The sequence below is a fragment of the Microcaecilia unicolor genome, chromosome 7 (assembly GCF_901765095.1).
Source record: "Microcaecilia unicolor chromosome 7, aMicUni1.1, whole genome shotgun sequence".
Taxonomy (NCBI): Eukaryota; Metazoa; Chordata; class Amphibia; order Gymnophiona; family Siphonopidae; genus Microcaecilia; species Microcaecilia unicolor.
Window position 1 is genome coordinate 84,074,277 of NC_044037.1, and position 22,030 is coordinate 84,096,306.

The 22,030-nt window shown below is 45.7% G+C and overlaps 1 protein-coding gene across 2 annotated transcripts in view; it reads right to left on the minus strand.

The window, feature by feature from the left end:
- Positions 1 to 22,030, minus strand: part of KLF8 (Kruppel like factor 8) — a 283,965-nt gene that overhangs the window by 261,465 nt on the left and 470 nt on the right. The gene's annotated exons all lie outside the window — the stretch shown is intronic.

Below are 22,030 nucleotides of genomic sequence, written 5' to 3' on the forward strand. Positions count from 1 at the left end.
CAAAACATCACCTGGGTCACAAAGCTCACTCTAAAAGTGGAGCTACAATCTCAGGCCCAGATGCATCAACCAAACGTTAAAAAATAAGAATCGTAAAAGTGCTTAACGATTTTTAAAAAGCATGCACTACAAAAACACTCCAGAAATGTTCGGATCGGTATTGCAAAGTAGGATGTATCACAGAATCGTTAAACCCGTCGTTAATCAGCGCCTAAAGCATGCGCAGAGCAGCCCAAGGGTTATGCTGGCTGCTCTGCGCATGCCACAAAGGCCCAGCTATCAAAACAAAAAAAAAAAAAACCCACAAACACGTGTGTTTCGGGAGGGGGCAAAGGCACTCGTCATGAGCGTCCTGTATGGACGCCTTGCCCCCACCCCGCTGCTCCCCGCTTCCCCCCCCCCCCCCCCGCACGAAAAATCTCCAATTTTAACAGCCCCGGGCCGGCCCTCCTCCCTTCCTGTATTCTCCCACACTAGCTCCGCCTCCTGCCATGCTCCGGTCCCGTGCCCCGCCCCCGCCGCCTCCCCTTTGGTCGTGGCTGCCGCTCCCACTGTCCAACGACCCCCCCCTTTGCCTTACCGGCCCGTGCAGCGCCTGTAATCTCTGCTGCACGGGCAAGAACAGCTGATCGACGAGTCAGAAGGCCTCCCCAGACGTCCCTTCTTTCTTCCTGGGCCCGCCCTCCTCTGACGTAGTTTACCTACGTCAGAGGAGGGCGGGCCCAGGAAGAAAGAAGGGACGTCTGAGGAGGCCTTCTGACTCGCCGATCAGCTGTTCTTGCCCGTGCAGCAGAGGTGACAGGCGCTGCATGGGCCGGTAAGGCAAAGGGGGGGGGTCGTTGGAGGGGGGGGGAGCGGCAGCCACGACCAAAGGGGGGGCGGCGGGGGTGGGGCACGGGACCGGAGCATGGCAGGAGGCGGAGCTAGTGTGGGAGAATACAGGAAGGGAGGAGGGCTGGCCCGGGGCTGCTAAAATTGGAGATTATTCGTGCGGGGGGGGGGGGGAAGCGGGGAGCAGCGGGGGGGGGGGCAAGGCGTCCATACAGGACGCTCATGACGAGTGCCTTTGCCCCCTCCTGATCCTTTTTTTTTTTTTTTCTTTTTTGGTGCTGAGGGAGAGGGGAGCAGCGGCGACCTGGGGCGTCAATAAAGGACGCCCCTGACGCGTTTTCGCCCCCCCCCCCCCCCGTTATTTTTTTTATTGGATTTTGTAAACTTCTAGCAGACAGACAGCCCTTACGAGAGGTACAGACTGTCGTTAGATTTCACGGTGTTCTCCTGCGTTAAACGAATCGGAAAAGGTTAGTGCATGTCATTTCAATGGGATTTGTAGAAGAATTGCTCATCTGCATTCAGTTTTCGTTAGCTGCTACTGTCGTCGGAAAATAGGCTTTAGTGCATGGAAAGGATAGGAAATTCTTCCTTGAGGGCTCATTTAACGATGAAAAACGTTTAGTGCATCTGGGCCTCAATACAGCTCCTCCAATTGTGTGACCCAACCAGGCCCATCGTCCACCTCAGAGTGACCAGGAACTAGACAGAAAGGAGCAGGAGTCCCTGAGGCACCGTGGCAGCTTATAACCAGCACAATTAAGCATCACAGAAACTAGCTCAATCCTGCACGGATGGCATAACCCATCAAGGAACTATTCAAATGATAGATAACGGGAGAACTCTTGGCTCTGTCTCTCACCCAAAATGTTTCTATGAAAACACATAATAAAAACATCTGGGTCAATATTTAAACTCAATGGTCGGTGTTTGTTGTGTTTATACCTTGACTGTAGTCTTCAAATTATACCCAGGTAATTTAGAACTGCTGTACATCCAGTTACAGTTGCAAGAGCCATAACCCACTCTGATAAACTTAGCACAGCAATTCTTCAGTTCTAACTTTATTTGGGTTGTTACCTGGAATGCGGTCTGAACATCGATGCTCTCCAGATGACCGCCAGCTCCACCCATGCGCCATCCCAGTACTATGCGAATAGTGCCAAGGCGGTTTGCGAGAATATATGGATAGCGCCTACTGAATATCTACAGCCAGCAGCAGCAATGGCATTTACCTGGATAAACGGCCACTGTTGGGTCCGCCAATTAAAAAAAAGAAATCTCTAATATCCAGCTCCAGAATTTAAAGCTTCATCTGAGCACATCAATTAAAGTTAAATATCCCAGAAGCTGGCCCTCCTGTCTTCTACTGTACAATTTAAGCAGGGCTGTCCAATCGAGAGGCAGAGAAGCAAATAGTAATCACCAAGAAACCAAGCCTAGAACAACAAATGATAGTACAGGTTTCTTATAGCCTTTCTTCTGTGTGATGAAATAATTGGACTTCTCATTCCGGGCCATCTTGGTGATTATAATTTAAGCAATTTAATTCGACAACCCTGTTGCCCAGCATGAGTTCCAACTGGTAACCTGCCAGCCATCCTCATTTCTGTCCTCTCAGTAAGTACACAAAAATCACTGTTCAGGAAGCACAATACCAAGTCCCTGGTGAAGTAACATGTGGGGCTGGCCGACAGCCCAGCAGCAGCCTGGTACACTCCTGTTCCTCTAGCTGACCAAAGCAGAAGATGCTGTTACAGCTGTGGACACGGATCCCCAGCAGAAGTCCCACGCCTCTTGCAACAAACACCAACTTATTGGCTCAAAAAGAGCACACATTATCAAGTTCTAAAAGGAACCACAGTATTTTAGACAGAAGCCATCACTGCACCGGTTCAGAGAAATAGGCTAGAAGAGAGAGTATTTAAAAGGAAATTGAGAAAAATCCAAGACAATTATGAGTGAAGGCTAATGATATCAAAGCCCCAAATGGACTAGGATTACAATCACCTGCAAACCCATGGAGCAGAAGAAAGTTCCTGTGTACCAAAATAAAACAGGATTTATAAAGAACATGTAGAGACCAAGGTATTAAAGTGCTGTAAATCCAGGTTACCTCGGGCAGCCTAACAAATTTACCATGCAACAGTAAATTGGCTGATTTCACACTAAAATGCCTTACAGAACTTGGTCAGGATGAATCCTCCACAGTAGACCTCTAGCGCAGTGGTTTCCAAACCTGAGATAGGGAGCACCCCCCCCCCCCCCCCCCCAGCCAGTTACACTTTTGGGATATCCAGAATTAATATGTACGATATCAATTTCCATACAATGAAGGCAGTGTATACAAATTTCTCCTATGCATATTCATCTATATAAATAATTCTCACCCAGTAATTCTTAGCACAACTCACTGTCACTCCACCACTCCCTGCCCCTCACCCCTCACTGTCACCCACCCCCAGCCACGCCTCTTCCGCACATAATTCGCAAGGCCAATGTTCTAAGTGAAGCTGCACTTCCAGAATGTGAGGCGGCATAGATTGGAATGTGTCCCCACAAGTGTCCGCCTCGCCCTCGTGTCCGAACGTCGTGACGTCCCCATGACGTCCGAACACCATCGCCGCCCCGCCCTCGCATCAACACGTCGAGGGCGGCTGAACATAACACACACTACAAACACCACCACGAACGCCGCTATGCAATCCCCTACAAACAACATTGGCGCCCACCCCGCCCTCGCGTTTACACATCGAGGGCGCGAAAGGAATGCCACAGCCTTCATCTGCGCCTCAGAGGACCGCGACAGCGAACAAAATGCAGCGGCGGTAGGTAAACAAGGTGGACTCCTTCCTCCACCACTTCAGACACAACAGACGACATGCTAAGCACGACTGACATCACTCCCCTTCACTCGCGCGCAGGCAGGCAAGGAAGCAGGGAAGGAAGGGGGGAGGAGCGACACCCTGCCACACACTCTCATTCACACACACACACACACACACACACACACTCTCTCTCACAAACACACTTGCCCACAATCACTCTCTCTCAGTCACAAACACACACTTCCACCTGGGAGGGAGGGAGGGGGGCCACCCTGGCACAAAATCCTCTTCAAGACATTCATTGCACAAAACAAATACTTTGCTAGCGCCCGTTTCATTGCTCTCAGAAACGGGCCTTTTTTACTAGTTGTAGATAAACTGAATACTCAACTGGTTAGGGGGACTGTAAATTAATGCCCTACAGAATACACCCAATGGAGGGCCTCTGAAACACTAATAGAACCTGGTCAAACCTATTTGTACAATTTAGTTCCACTCAATTACAAAAATGTAAAGCAAAAAAGGGCACTTTCTTGTGAGCCAAGCAGCCGCTCCAGGCCCATCACTAGAAGTCTGTGGAAGTACAGCACTACTACTACTACTATTTAGCATTTCTATAGCGCTACAAGGCATATGCAGCGCTGCACAAACATAGAAGAAAGACAGTCCCTGCTCAAAGAGCTTACAATCTAATAGCAGCCTCTGTGCTCCAGGACCCCAAGCCCTAGCAGCAAGATGGAGCCACCTTGAAGTGGAGGGGTAGCCTAATGGCTAGTGCAGCGCCCTAAGAACCTGAAGAACTGGTTTTGATTCCCACTTTAACTCCTTGTCACTCTGGGCAAGTCACTTAACCTTCCAATTCCCCGGGTACAAAATAAGTATCTCTCTATATAAAACGCACCTCCAACGTTCTAATGAAGCCTCACTTACCCAACATTCTTAAAGTGAAGGGGGTGAGATCGCTTTGTGTCTGCCCCGCCCACGCGTCAAACGTGATGACGTCGAGGGCGGAGCAATGACACTCAACCAATCGCATCGCTCCGCCCTCAACATCATGCTCCTCCAACGTTCGAATAACACAACTCCTGACGTCACTGTCCAGCAGGGAGGCGACTACCAGGGAGGCAGGAAGCGCGCGACCACAATAACAAAGACTTCAAGCCAGCCAGCCGTCTCTGCCCCGCCCTCGTGTCAAACGTCATGACGTCGAGGGCGGAAAAAAAAAAACCAAACAAATCCGGCAGCGAAGCGTCAGGGAAGGAGGCGGCGCTCCCGACATCTAGCCTTCCCTTCCCTGTGTCCCGCCTTCTTCTGACGTCAAGGATGACGTCAAAAGAAGGCGGAACACAGCGAAGGGAAACCTAGACGTCGGGAGCACCGCCTCCTTCCCTGACGCTTCGCTGCCGGAACCGCCACGGAGGTAAATTTAAAAAGAAGAAAAAAAACAAAAAAGGGATGTTGGGGGGAGAGACGAGGGTGGCCAGTAAAGTAGAACAATGGGAGCGGGAGGGCAGGGGAGAAACGACAGCATGGATGCGAAGCGGGGGATGGAGAGGGGGGGAGAAGAGGGCGGGACAGGCTGGGACATGGGAGAGAGAGGAGCATGGATGCGAGGGGGGGTCATGGAAGGGAGAGAGGGGACTTGCTGGAAAAGGATGAATGGAGGCGGCAGGGGACAGAGGAGCATGGATGGGCATGGATTGGGAGGGCAGGGCTCAGGGAGAGAGGAGAATTGCTGGAAAGGGATGAATGGAGGGGGCAGGGGACAGAGGAGCATGGATGAGCATGGATTGGGAGGGCAGGGAGAGGGGAATTGCTGGATAGGGATGAATGGAGGGGACAGATGGGCATGGATGGATATGGATTGCAGGGCAGGGCTCAGGGAGAGAGGGGAATTGCTGGAAAGGGATGAATGGAGGAGGCAGGGGACAGAGGAGCATGGATGGACATGGATTGGGAGGGCAGGGCTCAGGGAGAGAGGGGAATTGCTGGAAAGGGATGAATGGAGGGGGCAGGGGACAGAGGAGCATGGATGGGCATGGATTGAGAGGGCAGGACTCAGGGAGAGAGGGGAATTGCTGGATAGGGATGAATGGAGGGGACAGATGGGCATGGATGGATATGGATTGCAGGGCAGGGCTCAGGGAGAGAGGGGAATTGCTGGATAGGGATGAATGGAGGGGGCAGGTGACAGAGGAACATGGATGGGCATGGATTGGGAGGGCAGGGCTCAGGGAGAGAGGGGAATTGCTGGAAAGGGATGAATGGAGGGGGCAGGGGACAGAGGAGCATGGATGGGCATGGATTGGGAGGGCAGGGCTCAGGGAGAGAGGGGAATTGCTGGATAGGGATGAATGCAGGGGACAGGTGACAGAGGAGCATGGATGGGCATGGATTGGGAGGGCAGGGCTCAGGGAGAGAGGGAAATTGCTGGAAAAGGATGAATGGAGGGGGCAGGGGACAGATGGGCATGGATTGGGAGGGCAGGGCTCACACTCTCTCTCTCATATACAATGTCTTTCTGACTCTCACTCTCACACACTCTGTCTCACACTGTATCACATTCACTCTCTATGTGCCACACAGTCACTCACACACTCGCTTGGTCTCATACACTCTCACAGAGAATCTGTGTCTCACACACACTCTCTCTCTCTCGCCCACACACACACACTCTCTCTCACACTGTGTCTCACATACACACTTGCACACACTCTCATTCTCACACACACACTCTCTCACAAACACACTCACACCCAGACTCACTCTCTCTCTCACACACTCATACTTTCACTCTGACTCTCAAACAGTCACTCTCACATACACTCTCCCAAACATACACACTCCGAGGAAAACCTTGCTAGCGCCCGTTTCATTTGTGTCAGAAACGGGCCTTTTTTACTAGTCTGTATATAATACATAAACTGCTTTGATTGTAACCACAGAAAGGCGGTATTTCAAATCCTATCCATCTCCTGCTGGAAACCAACACAAAGGCTACAAATAAAACAGGTGTTTTGCCATTAAACAAAAGAAGAAGTAAATCATCCAGGTCCCCTCACCCCCAACATCTCTGGAAGCAAAAGGTGGCAGCTTGCTCACAAGGTTGTTTTTTTTTTTTTTTACTTTATTAAAAAAAAAAAAATTCTGCTGAGCATTTTATCTATATTTTTAGATATGCTTAACTGAGCATCACTGCTGCTAAGGAGATCTTTATTCTCTGTGCCTCCAGAGCACACACAAGTGGGGTAAATTCAATATAGGTCGCTAAAAGATAGACGTCAGAGCCTATGCACTAACCTAGTATTCTATAACGACAGAGTCATGCACCAAATCTATTACAGAATACTAGTGTAAGCCAGCAGTTACACACTAAACTTTAGGCCTGACCACTTACGCCACGTCTATGGCTGGAATAAATGGTGGCACCTAAATGCGACAGTTGGGCGCGTAAATGCAAGTATTTTAAAAAGTGCCTGCAAGAATAGTCGAAACACTCCCATGCCCCTCCCACCTTAAGGCCCCCTTTGCATTTGTATGCTAGAGGAGTTAGGCATGCTGTTTACAGAATACAGATGTAAGTCTGTTACAGGCACAATGTCAAATTTTTTTAACATCTTTGTGAGTGATATTGCGGAAGGACTGTCTGGTAAGGTTCGTCTCTTTGCAGATGATACCAAACTCTGTAATAGGGTGGACATCCCGGAGGATGTGGATGACAAGAGGAAGGATCTAGCGAAGTTTGAAGAATGATCCAATAATTGGCAACTAATATTTAATGCTAAGAAATGCAAGGTCATGCACTTGGGTTACAAGAATCCAAGAAAACGGTACAACATAGGGGGTGAAGTGCTTCTGTGTATGAAAGATGAGCCGGACTTGGGGGTGATTGTGTCTGATGACCTTAAGGTGGCCAAACAAGTAGAAAAGGCGATGGTCAAAGCCAGAAGGATGCTTGGGTGCATAAGGAAAGGGATGACCAGCAGGAAAAGAAAGAGGTGATAGTGCCCTTGTATAAGTCTCTGGTGAGGCCCAATTTAGAGTACTGCATGCAATTCTGGAGACTGCACCTACAGAAGGTTATCAACAGGGTGGAGTCGGTCTGGATAGCAGCTAGTAAATTGGTAAGTGGTCTCTTTCATAAAACATATAAGGACAGGCTTATGAACCTCAACATGTATACACTGGAAGAGAAGCGGGAGAGAGGGGATACGACAAAGATGTTTAAATACCTCAGTGGCATTAATGTATAGGAGTCCAGCCTTTTTCAAATGAAGGAAAACTCTGAAATGAGAGGGCACAGGATGAAGTTAAGAGGAAACAGGCTTAGGAGGAATCTAAGGAAATACTCTTTCACAGGAAGGGTGCTGGATGCGTGGAATGGCCTCCCGGTGGATGTTGTGGAGTCGAGGACAGCGTCAGAATTTAAGAAAGCATGGGACAGGCCCGTGGGATCCCTTAGGAAAAGGAGTTAGTGATTACTGAGGAAGGGCAGACTGGATGGGCCATTTGGCCCTTATCTGCCGTCATGTATCTATGTTTCTAAATCAATGCCAATTAATGCTTGTTAACACCAATTACTGGTATTTATCACCAATTTGGTGCCAGTTAGTTCATTATGTTACACGTATAACTGGCCCTGTTCTTTAACTGAGTGCCAAACTTTAGGTGCCATTTATAGAGATAGAAGGTTGTCACCTAATCAATATTTGGTCTTCTTTATGCCAAATGAGGCTGGCAAGGAATCCTTCTACCTTACCCCTCGGATCTTACCTTTTTAAAACAAGGGCCAGTTCAAAGTCCAACTGTATTGGTGATGGCGGCTGCACCATATTAAAGGTGTGTACACAGTTGTCTGAGCCATCATGCATGCTGCTTCCAGGCCCCATCACCCACACAGGGCCCTGGAGGGGGAAGGCCCACAGCACAGCCAATAAGCAGAGTGCCCTCTGGCTCAGTATCCAGCCTGCGTGCTTTTACAATGCACTAAAACTGCTGCTGGCACCATAATCTGGACTTTAGATCAACCTCTGCTTAAAAAGGAAAGATCCACAGAGCAGGTGAGGTATCAGTTGTACAGAAGTGGGGAAAGGAGTAGGGGCAGGTTGTTTTATTTTATTTCTACTTTTGGTTTTTTTTGGGGGGGATGGGGGATTTTGGTGCAAAAAATGACAACCCTATGTAAAATTTGCTCACTATCAATCAAAACAAGTCACTTAAGCCTCCATTGCCCCAGGTTCAAATAAGTACCTGTATATAATATATAAGCCGCATTGAACCTGCTATGAGTGGGAAAGCAAGGGGTACAAATGTAACAAAAATAAAAAAGTACTAATGCTGAGCTATATTTAAAATTCTTAAATGAGATCAGCAGAGCCAGCTTAACCATTAGGCCAATTATGAACTTGCCTAGGGTGGCAGATTCGGGGGGGGGGGGGGGGGGGGCAACAAGGAGAAGCTGCAGATCAAGACAAAATAAAAGGTCCTGACAGCCACATGAACACAACCATAAGCATGTACTTTTATGCACAAGGAGGGCTGACAATTTTCTAATAGCTCATTTACCTGGATACAAAACAACATATTAAATCTGCTTTGTGCAGGACTGTTCTTGGAAGGGCGACATTGGGGTAATCCTGACTGCTGTTTTTAATTATTAAAATCTTGGGAGGACAGGAAAGTGGAGCTAGGGACTTAACAGTTAATGGATGGGGTAGGGAGGAAACTGAAACTTTACCTTGGGCACTGAATACCTTTGCACCGGTCGTGGGGATCGGATGGTTTCATACAAGTAGTTTGTGACCTTATATGAACTTACACTATAATGCAGCAGAAGAGGGTTCAGTGCCTTAGATCCACTTCTGCTCCCTGAGATGGCTGGTGAAGCTGTAGCAGCTTTCTTCATCCCCAGGAAGGGAAAGTGTTCCATTCATTTCACAACAGTGACACCTAATGGTCTGTCTTTAAGTTCATCAGCTTCTGGACTAGGCCGTGGTCTGGGGGCCTTGGTCAAAGGATTATCACTGCAATGGTTGGCAAATAGAAAGGAGGGGGGATGATGGTTAAATGTGAGGGAGGAAACCCAGAGGTGCTGTAGATCCAAGCAGAGGTCAGTTCTGACTAAGATAGAAGCCCAAAGGAGTACCAGATTTATGTTTATGTTTATTAAAAACATTTTATATACCATCAAGCCATTAACAGGATCTAAGCGGTTAACAAATTCATAAAAATACACATAATTGAAAGAACTTCAATGAATGATAGAAAAGACCCTAATCATTCATACAAGATCAAACATATCTCTAATCAGAACAAATGACAAAAAAAAAAAACCCAGAAACAAGACAAACAGTAGGCCATGCTAATTCACATTACTTTTCAGAAAATCTAGTAGAACTTACCAAGATCATCTATCTGCATGCCAAAAGCTAATGTAAAATAATATGTTTTTAAATGATTCTTAAACTTCTTAACATTCTCCTCAGCTATTACATATTTAGGGAGCCCATTCCATAAAGAGGGGGCTAACCAGAAAAAAGCCCTTTCACGTGTAACCTCCCAATGGGCTTTAGCCACGGGAGGAAGTACAGCTCAAAAGTCTTGCAAGGACTCACTGACACACTCTGAGCCCGCCCCAAGAACACATTTGGAAGAAAGCAAAGAATGAGGACTCTTGCAGCACGCATCGTCCTGGTGCTAAATGTGTGAGAGGGGACCTTGGCATGTGAGTGTGCAAACGGCCAAATGCATGCTTCACATACCTATGTGTTTGACTTGGTAAGTATGGAGTCACCTGCCCGTTGCTTTGCTCTCTGTTACTATTTTAGTCTTAACCCTAATCTCCATTCTTTTTTTTACCCATATAACTTCATCCCTTATAGTTTTACCCTCTATAGTGGGGGTGGGCAACCTCAGTCCTTGAGGGCCAGAACCCTGTCAGGTTTTCAGGACTTCCCCAATGAATATGCATGAGATCTATTTGTATGCACTGCCTCCATTGTATGCATTGGGGAAATCCTGAAAATCCAACTGGGTTGCGGCCCTTGAGGACCAAGGTTGCCCACCCTTGCTCTATAGAATTAAAGATGAAAAGTGCTGGCTAGAAGCACAACTCAAAGGCACACTTTCCTTCCCCAGAACAAATAAATGTCAACAAGGGGGATCGACAGTAAAAATATACAGGCCATTGGAATTTTACACTGTTTTGAACTGACAATACAATTCCCCCAAAAATTTTAAATCTTGATTCCTTGTGTCGAATTTCAACCAGATCCATTCAGTAGTTTCCAGGATCCCATCGACCAAAGACACCTTTGCTCCAGCGTCACACCTATTGAAAAGCCATGCACCTTCCTATATGGCCTACCTCCTTTTACATGGTGAGGAGACAAATGAAGACCTTAGTTCCAAAACCTGTTAAGGTACTTTTTTTTTTCAAAAGTGAAGTTTATACTGGAAACAGATTACCTTCATAGATGCACATCAAGAGTGGAGTCTGACACAAAATAGGATTGAGAAAGCAACTTCATCAAAGACCCGACACAGACCGTGTTTCGGCATGTTAGCTGCATCAAGGGTCATTCAGCAGCAGTTCAATGATACAGTGCTTCCTCTGGTACAGAGGTTTTCACGCAATTAATTGTTCTCGAATCAAAGAACGTACTTGTGTTTTTAGCTAATGAAGAAGCACAGTATAACTGAATCATTTGCTGAATGACCCCTGATACAGGCAACATGCCGAAACACGGTTCACATCACATCCTTAATAAAAGTTGCTTCCTTTATCCTACTTCGTGGCAGACTTCGCTCTTTTGATGCATTATTGATGCTGTGTTGCCGATTCCCTCTGATCTGGTATGCCTTCATAGACAGCCATAAAATGTGTGAAATTTATGCCGACTAGAATTCTTGAAAATAAAAACTATTGAAGACAGATTTTTTTGTACTTGGCAGGTTTTGGAACTAAGTTCTTCAATTAGAAACAGCAGAAGGATGTCTGTGAAAAAATGATTAACTGAAAATATTATATAGTCACACAAATGCACATACACTAAGGGGCTCTTCTTAAGCTTAGCATGCATCAACAGAATTAGAGCATGCTAAACGCTAAAAAGTCCATAGTTATAAAATGGGCTTCTTAGTATACTACTACTACTACTATAAATCATTTCTATAGCGCTACCAGTCGTACGCAGCGCTTCACAATTTAACATGAAGAAAAGACAGTCCCTGCCCAAAAGAGCTTACAATCTAAATCAGGACAGACAGGACAAATAAGGGATAAGGGTAGGACAGACAGATAGGACACGTGGGGGGACATGTGGAGGGGCATAATCGAACGCAAACACCTATCTCCATGGGCGTCTATGTCCGAAAACAGATACGTGAATAGGCGGGACAGACCGTATTTTTGAAAAAGATGGGCGTCCATCTTTCGTTTCGAAAATACAGTTTGTACGGACCAAATCCCATGGATTTGATCCCTTCTTAGTATATACCCCTGGATTCTATATAGCACACCTAGAGATTTGCGTCGATTCTATAACAATGCTCCCAACTCAATTCGCTTAATAAGCAAATGAGCACTGATAATAGCACTTAACAATCAATAATGAGAACTAATTGGCACTGATTAGAATTTAGGTGCACAACTCGCTAGGCGTATTCTATAATGATGTGCACCAAACTTAACACACGTAGGCAGAGGCGTGGTTATGGGCGGTGAAATGGGCATTTCATGGGCATTCCAAAATTTACACGCCTACTTATAGAATATGGCCCAGTGTGCCTAAATCTGCGTGCCAGGATTTATGCCACATTTTTGTTGGTGTAAATGGATGTGTGTAGATTAATGCACTGAAATATCAACAATTGAAAAAGGTGCAGAAAAGGGCGACTAAAATGATAGCGGGGATGGGACGACTTCCTTATGAAGAAAGACTAAGGAGGCTAGGGCTTTTCAGCTTGGAGAAGAGACGGCTGAGGGGAGACATGATAGAGGTATATAAAATAATGAGTGGAGTGGAACAGGTGGATGTGATGCATCTGTTCACGCTTTCCAAAAATACTAGGACTAGGGGACATGCGATGAAACTACAGTGTAGTAAATTTAAAACAAATCAGAGAAACTTTTTCTTCACCCAACGCATAATTAAACTCTGGAATTCGTTGCCGGAGAACGTGGTGAAGGTGGTTAGCTTGGCAGAGTTTAAAAAGGGGTTAGACGGTTTCCTAAAAGACAAGTCCATAAACCACTACTAAATGGACTTGGGGAAAAATCCACAATTCCAGGTATAACATGTATAGAATGTTTGTACGTTTGAGAAGCTTGCCAGGTGCCCTTGACCTGGATTGGCTGCTGTCGTGGACAGGATGCTGGGTTTGATGGACCCTTGGTCTTTTCCCAGTGTGGCACTACTTATGCACTTATGTACTAACTAAGCGTATTCTATAATCAGCAACTAAATCTAGGTGCCAATTACAGAATATGCTTAGTTGGCACCGATTTCAGTACTGAAAGAATCTCCCCCATAGTGTGTGCTAATTCCATTAATGCTAAGCTTTCGTAAAAGGGGCCCTAAGATTTAATATGAATGCTAAACTTCCTTCTTCAAGATATTCCTATTCCACCATGTTCCTTAAAACTATCCCCATATCCCAGTGGTTCCCAAACCTGTCCTGGTTTGGGTTTTCAAGCTATCCACAATGAATATGCGTGAGAGAAATTTGTATGCAGTAGAGGTGGTACATGCAAATATCTCCAGTGAATACTTATTATAGACATCCTGTAAACCTGATTGGTTGAGGGGGTCCCCAGGTTTGGGAACTACAACCATATCTTAATTATTTTCTGTGGGAGAATGAAATTTACCTAAGAAATAAAATGTTGATGCGCCAGCCACAATGATATAAAGATCCAAAGCAAAGATACCTAGAACCTGTCTGCCCTTCACTGCTGAAACTCCTCCCCTGCGTCTAATTCTGGATATGTCAAAAGCTCCAGTTTTTCTTGCTGGTTGCCTCTTTCCAAGCAGCTTGTGTGCAATCCTTGTGCTGCCAGTGAAAAAGTGTGCATACACTACTGTCACTTGCCCATTAGTAAGATTAATGAGCCCCAGGGTGCAAGAGTCTAGACATTTACCTCAGATGGAAATGATTCACTCAATAACAATAGCTTTCAAAACCTGTACAAGTACTATTTCTTCCATTTCACACCCCCACCAGCTAGAGAGGTTACTTTCCAAAGACCTGATGACAAAAAAAAAAGTACTAAGGGTTGCTTCCCCTTTTTCCTGCTTCCTGATTGGTCAAAAAAAAGCTCGTTATAGCTGGCACGAATAAATGACTCCTGACGCAGGCAGGCCGTGTTTTCGCTCTACATACAATTCTTTTCTTATTTGTGGATGTACAACTATCGTTTATACATTAGATGATTAAAATAGATATTTTCATTTAAAGTGACCCTTGGTATTTTCATTTCCTTGGCTCCCTTTCTTTGCCCTCCTCACAGCTTTGTTGGATAGTTTGTTCCATGAGGACCCTTGTTCTTCCCTCCCCCCCTTTTTTTTCTGTTTTTTTACTTGCCAAAGCCCTGCACATATCTGGCTAGAGCAGTGCTGCTCCTCAACCTTCCCCCAGAGGCACACTTAGCCAGCTGAGTTTTTTTGGATTACCACAATAAATACAGTGGAGAATTTCCATACGCTGGAGATCCATGTAAATCTCTCTCATGAATATTAATTGTGGTAATCACAAAAAAAAAACAAAAAACAACTGGCTAGATGTGCCTTCAGGAGTTGAGAAGCACTGAACTAGAGAACACATGTAACTTGGAGTAAAGCCACATGGATGTTCCAGGCCACATCAGTGTTAAACGTTTTTAAGTGTTTGTGATGGTGAATCTCCAACAGCCTGGATTTCTAATTAGACAGAACAGACAACTGACCATGCCCACCAGCATGAAAGCAGAACCTCCTCCTCTCTATCCAAGCAGCCCCTCTGTCCCAAGCACCACTGAGGCTGACAACAGCCTATCAAATCTAGCTCCTTAAAGGCACAGGTGCAGGTCACCGAAATTCAGAGCACTGCAAAACAGAATTGTCACCCATGTGTCTTTAAGGGAACAGAGACTGATGGGATGCTGTTGCTCAAGATAAATGTTTGGGAGAGACTGCTGTCCCACACTATTACTGAGCCTAGGCCCAAGAGAAAAAATCTGGAGCTTAAGCCTGGATTTAACTACAATTGTTACTAATTAGAAGGTGTTAAGTTTGACCAGTCGTTCTAGTGATAGTGGGTCAGATGTAAAGCACTACTAAAGCATTTTTCTCGTAGATATAAAATAGAAAGATCCCTTTAATATATCTAACCCAATATTGGAATTATACACGAACATCTATGCCTGCACAATGCATCAAATGCCAACACAGTCTGAACAAAATTTGTGCCTGAAACCAATAATCAAAAGCGCAAAATAACCACCCTCCCAGATTTCCATTTACACATCCACTCAGTTCCCAGTTATTCAAGTGACCTTCATCTATGCCTTGGTCCATGGGCCACAGACTCCTCAGGCTCCCCTGTTGACTGCTCAGAGCAATCCAAATTTCCTCACCTTCATCTTACGCTGCCCCAGCTTCTGCCGCCCAAGCCACTTACATACTTGTTTTCATTGTGCATCAGGGAGACCTTAGTAGGTTCAATTCCCACAACAGGACCCCGGGCTTCTATCCAACACTGACACTGCAGTGCAGCACAAGGGAGGTGCCTGCATCCAGCCACAACCTCAGTTCCAAAACCAATGAGTAGCAAAGATGAACACATCAAACTCGGGCTAGCTAAAATAGTTAAAAGTCCTGGAAAGATAAGGTGGGTGGAGGGGTGAGGAAAGAGGGTATAGACCCTATGCAGACTTCACATTTCTTCTCTGAGAAACAAGTTGCTAGTTTGGGGGTTCCACACATTTCTTATCTCTGTATATGCTTGGCTTCTGGAGGCTAATACCTGAAGTGTGATGAACACTTGAGGCAAAGGGAGAGCCCCGGTCCAGATTCTCAAGTCATCTACTACTAAAGATCCCAGCACACTTCTCACCAGACCAACGGAATTAACCTCAAATTTGGTGATACATCATTGGACCTGTATGTGCAGCAAACTGAAGCGTTCCATAAAATGTTGGGCAAAGAGAAATCGATGGTCTTTCTGTCAAGCACACTGCAATCCCGTTTACATGAAGGTGTTACTTCAGTTCAAACCATCTGTGGAAAACTATATCCAGCAGAGAAATTAAGGCCCTTCCACAATCAAGCTGATAAGGACAGAGATGTACTGGAGCTAGGATAGAATCTCTGCTCTGCTGACAGAGAATCACTGCAGAAGTCACCGGAATTCCCACCTCATTCAGGGTTTACAAAAATACACTAGCTCAGCACCAAGAGAGCAAAGCTTTGCCCTTTCAGATCACAATAAATTTTCTGAGCAGGGCGTAAGCCATAAAGACAAATGTACACGGGGGTGTCAAATAAGATTATACTTAGAGCATTAAAACAGTTTAAGGAAACCTTATTTATATTTTGGAGGGAATGAGCTGCTATTTCAGCAACATGGCTCTCCTACACCACTTCCAAGATATGACAAAACCCATATTCTACCCCTTCAACAGTAAGATTTTAGTTCTTCAGCTACGTCTTCACCCTCCACATTTACCTGCAAGCGCTAACACGGGCAGGTCTTTAACATGCAGGAGATGCTGGCGAACTGCCAAACATCCACCTGCACTCCCCTCCTACAGCCCAGATCCCCAGACAATTCTGCAACAGCAAATGAAGATCTGTTCTCTGCATACAGGAGGGTCAGGCAGTAGCAGAGAGAGGCACAAAGCAGTTCGGCTCTTTTCTAGTGACCTGTTCTCTGAAGTGCAAGTAGCCTGTCCCTTACAGTACACACCTTTGGAAACCAAAACAATGACCAGCGGACAGGAAAATACACACAAAGCACTTTTCTTTTTCACAATTTTTGCTTGCAAAATTTCATTTTCCTTACAGAACATTTAAGCTATAGGTAAACATACATACTGTTTCTAAACTGTGAAGCATCTTTTGTACACCTTACTTTGCAGATACAAAAATATCTTATCCCACTCCCCTGTTTACGAAGTAGCGCTAGCGACTGCTGCATGCTAATGCCGTCACAGCCGATTCATTTTGAATGGGCTGCATCGACATTGCTGCGTGGCTTAGTAAACAGGAGGGTTAGATTGTGAGCCCAACAGGGACAGAGAAAGTACTTGCATATAACAAATGTAAACCATTTTGGGGTTACCATAGAAAAGCAGTACATCAAATTCACGACCCTATACGGCACAGATATTCGTTTTACCATAATTTGTTAAGAACAATAGAAAACCACCATGAATATAAAATTCCAAAATATAGCTACTATAAAAATAACAAAAGCTACTACCTTATGCTTAAAACTAGTTAACGTGTCCAGAATAAGGGTTTACCTCTTCGTGGCTCTATTGCTTTCTGCTTATGGTCTTATGAGCATTCGGTTTTCTAAAGAGACACCTATGAGGTACTTCTAGAAATGGCATGCAGCAGGTACGCATGCTTAGTGCACAAAAGGGGAGACCTATGTCAGCAGTTATTCATGCTAATGCACTAAGCGCTATTCTGTAAGATAGTGCATAAGTACCTTAGTGAACACATACAGAGAGAATTTACACTTGGGCAGGGCATGGGCCCCGTCTATTATCAACATGCGCATCTTATAGAATACTATCAGATATGCACGTTGAATGCCGCATTTAGGTGTGCCCACTTACACCTGCCAATTGACTTGGCGTAAACGGACGCACCTTCCTGTTGGGCGCACAGATGCGGGTTTGCGCTAGTATTCTATAATGGAATCAGGGCGCCTTGATTCCATTGTAGAACTGGCACGCATGCGGTGCACTGGAGTGCCCAAAAGGGGGTGCCACTTTATAGCCCTGCCCCTATACTGTTCAGTACACTGCACCTTTTTCTTTACCTTAGGAATAAAATGTGAGCAGATGAATCCATGTTCCATATGCATCTATGTAATATCCATAAGGGATTCCATGAAGAATCACCCCAGCCACACCCCAAATTACTTTGATTTTTAGCAGTGGGATTGGCGGAGAAAGAACTTTCAAAAATAAAAACTTAAACCTCTAAAATGTTGTCTCACTTGATATTAAGGGCTTCCCTTCCACTGTATTAATTTATTTACAAGTCCATTTTTAAACACTGTGGCCAGTACTTATTTGAAATGCTGGCCATGATGTTTAAAAAAATATTCATATATATTCAACACCACTATACTATACATACACTGACAAACAGATAAGCATCTGAATATTGTTACAATCCATATAGCTAAACGGAAAGCCTTTGCTCTGCTCCAACACTATATAGCTAGAGGGCAATTCTAGAACTGAGAACCTACCTGGTAGAATCCTATCCTATAAAGTAAAGGGGTAAAGAGGATAATGGGATTTGATATACTGCCTTTCTGTGGTACAATCAAAGCAGTTTACATGTTCTCTGCAGATACTTTCTCTCCTTTGTGGGTTCACAATCTAAGTTGTTGTACCTGGGGCAATGGAAGGTTAAGTAACTTGCCCAGAGTCGCAAGGAGCTGCAGTGGTAATTGAATTCAATTCCCCAGATTTTCAGTTCACTGCACTAACCATTAGGCTACTCCTCCACTCAAGCAGGTATCTATTTTCCTTTAGCAAAAACTAACATAGGGAAAACACGAGCCTATAACTTAGGCACAAGTGCTTAGGCCAGCCATACAACTGTGCTGTGCACACCTAAGTATCAAAAGATAAGTTACACAGGTGCAAGTCCCAACTGTGCTCAGTGCAGACTTCACCCATCTACTAATACTACTAATCATTTCTAAAGTGCTACTAGATATATGCTTGTAGGTACTGTCCCAAGAGGACTCACAAGCTAGGTTTTTGTAACTGGAGCAATGGAGGGTTAAGTGACTTGCCCAAGGTCACAAGGAGCTACAGTGGGAATTGAACCCAGGTTGCCAGGATCAAAGTCTGCTACACTAACCATTAGGCCACTCCACTCCAATTCTATATGCCTGTGTAAGATACACACATATTTACTGAACGGTGCTCAGATGGGAATTTGCACACATGCACATAATTGGCAATTAACTGTTCACATGTACTTTAAGTACTGATAGTACCAGGGTGGTCTGTAAGAATTTTCTGCAGCTCTAACCCCCAGATTCTCTTAGTGCGACTTGAGCTGTGTGCATAATTCAGGTCATATTCTGTATTGCGTGCACAACTTAATTATCTTAACAATCAGTGATGATAATTGCCAATGGTTTTAATTAGAATTTACACACACAACTTGCTAAGCATCCTATATAATAAAACGCACCTCCAACATTCTGAAGCTGACTGCATAGCTGAGGCATTCCTGCTGTCTGTATCCATCTCCTGAATTGACATCACGTACTTCCGGGTTCATCACAAGCAGAAGTGACCAAACACACGAGGTTTCTTGGCTTCAGAATGTTGGAGGTGCATTCTATTAAATAGGATTGGTCAGTTTCTTGAAGCACAGCCAGACTCAGCGTCCTGCACAGTAACGCTCAGACACCAGAGAGGGGGGGGGGGGGGCTGACATCAGAGGGAGGGAGGGGGGCCTGACACCAGAGAGGGGGGGGAGGTATCTCTGTCACACACACACTCTCTCTCTCACACACTCTCTCTCTCACAGTCAATGTCTTTCTCTCTCTCGCTCTCACACACTCTATGTCTCATACTGTATCACATTCACTCTCTATGTGTCACACAGGGGCTCATTTTCAAAGCACTTAGCCTCCCAAAGTTCCATAGAAACCTATGGAACTTAGCCTCCCAAAGTGCTTTGAAAATATGCCTCACAGTCACTCACACACTCTCTTGGTCTCATACACTCAGTCTCACAGAGAGTCTGTGTCTCACACACACTCTCTCTCACTCGCACACACTGTATCTGTGTGAAACACACTCTCTCTCTCTCACACTGTCTCACATACGCACTTGCACACACTCTCATTCTCACACACACACTCTCTCTCTCACAGACACACTCGCACCCAGACTCACTCTCTCACACACACACACTCGCACATTCACTCTCTCTCACACACACAGTCACTCTCACATACACTCTCTCAAACATACACACTCCGAGGAAAACCTTGCTAGCGCCCGTTTCATTTGTGTCAGAAACGGGCCTTTTTTACTAGTATTCTATAAAGTGATGCACGTAAATTCTAATGTGTGCTGCCAAACAGGGGGCATGTCCATGGGGCACTGAATGGGTGGATCATGGGCATTACTAAAAATTATATGCACTGTTATAGAATACACTCACTCTTCACCTAACTTAGACAGCATTTACACCAAGTTTTACTTGGTGTAAATTCCAGCGACTAGAATTGGTCATGTGGACAGGCCCTAGGCATCCTATATAATAATTCTCACCTCCAACGTTCTGATGCTGCCTGGGACCGTGGCTCACTCAGATGTGGTCTGCTACCTGCGGTAGATAACACTGACGTCATACATCCCTTCCAGCCTGCTGCTTTCCCTTCTCTTTGCTCTGAGCTCTGACTCTGGTCCCGCCCTTGCGGAAACAGGAAATGAGGGCAGGACCAGAGCTCAGAGCGAAGAGAAAGAAAGGCAGTAGACTCGCTGATCCTGCTCGCTCTTCAATGCTGCCGACCGGACCCCGGTAAGAGAGGGGGAGAGGGGGTTAGCGATTTTAGAGGGGGCAAGCACTCGGAGGGAGAACAGAGCGAAGGAGAATGACAGAGGGAGGGAGGGGGGACTGCAACTCGGAGGGAGAACAGAGTGAAGGAGAGAGACAGAGCGAGGGAGGAAGCCATGGAAATCAGAGGGGAGGAAAGGGGGCCGTGGGACTTGGAGGGAACAGAGGGAGAGAGCGAGGGAGGTGGGGGGGAGAGGAAAACCTTGCTAGCGCCCGTTTCCTTTCGTACTGAAACGGGCCTTTTTTACTAGTATTCTATAAACCTCATGTATTTATTTTGGCGACGACATTCACAGCACCATATATACAATCTAGCCCTATCTGTATAGTGCCACTGACAATTCACAGATAAGGCACTTATATATTTAGCGGCAATGGCTGCTAAAATTAATTGCCTTTGAATACCCAGTCCAAAAATACATTTTACCATACACGCAGTCATCTCTTAGAAGCAATCATTAAAATAAGTGTGCAATGGAAAGAAATGTTTCACAGGACCTAAAGTGAAACCTACTAATACCTGAAACAAGCTTACAACACATTTCTACCCATATATTACACCTCCAAAGTCTTGCGAAGTGACACAGGATCTGACCATTCCTGACTTCTAAAAATGCACATCTAGTTGCAGCAGCGCTTATTTGACATCAGCACTAGAGATCTCAACACCTCTTAGAATGGTAGATTGTGCAGTATAGTAATTTATGAAATAGATAAAAAAATAAATAAAATGCATGCTGTGGGAAGGCGGTTGGAGTGAGCAGTAGAAAAGTCAGAAGTGGATTACAGTCTCTTTTCAGAAAGTGGGTCAATTCACAGCCCTTGTTATTAACACCACATTGCTACAAAGGCTGAAATTTTCCACCACTAACCTTTAAAAAAGCACCTGTAATTTCTCACGACTTTGTATGGATTCTGCAAGTCATGTGGCCCCAGATGCATTATATAAACCCCTCTCCTGTCACAGACGAAGTGCCTGAACAAAAAGCACAGTGGTTGCCAGCACCCTAGTGGATTGCTCAACCTGTGATGTGCAAAGCATCAACGCTGACAGTGGCGCCGTTTCTAAGGATGCTCTATGTCCCCTAAGTCACCATGGGTAAGGGAGGGGGAGGGGGAAGAGAAGAAAGTGAAAGTATAGAGAAGAGAAGTAACCCAGGAATGCCTTATCCCAGGCAGAGATTTCACAGAGCACCAATGACTTGTCCCCTCCTCCTTCCCCTCCCTCCCTGAAGGCCTGCCAGCCAATGCACCCACTTCCCTCCTTCCAAATGGGTGCAGTGTCGCTTTAAGAGCGGAACAGGCAAGATGGAGCCAGGCTCAGGTTCAGCCCCAAGCTGGCATGCAGCAGAGCGGGTGGCGATCAGCTGCAAGGGGCGGGCATGACAGGGGCTAGGAAGCACTGTCGAGGCTTGCACGCTCTTCCCTCTTATACATCATACCATTTCGGGTCATAAGGACCTCTTCTCCCCTTCAGCTCGACCTCCCCCAGTCTCCAGGATCTACACAACCACCTTGCACCCAACCCAAAAGAGAAACCCCACCCAGCCAATCGCTTGT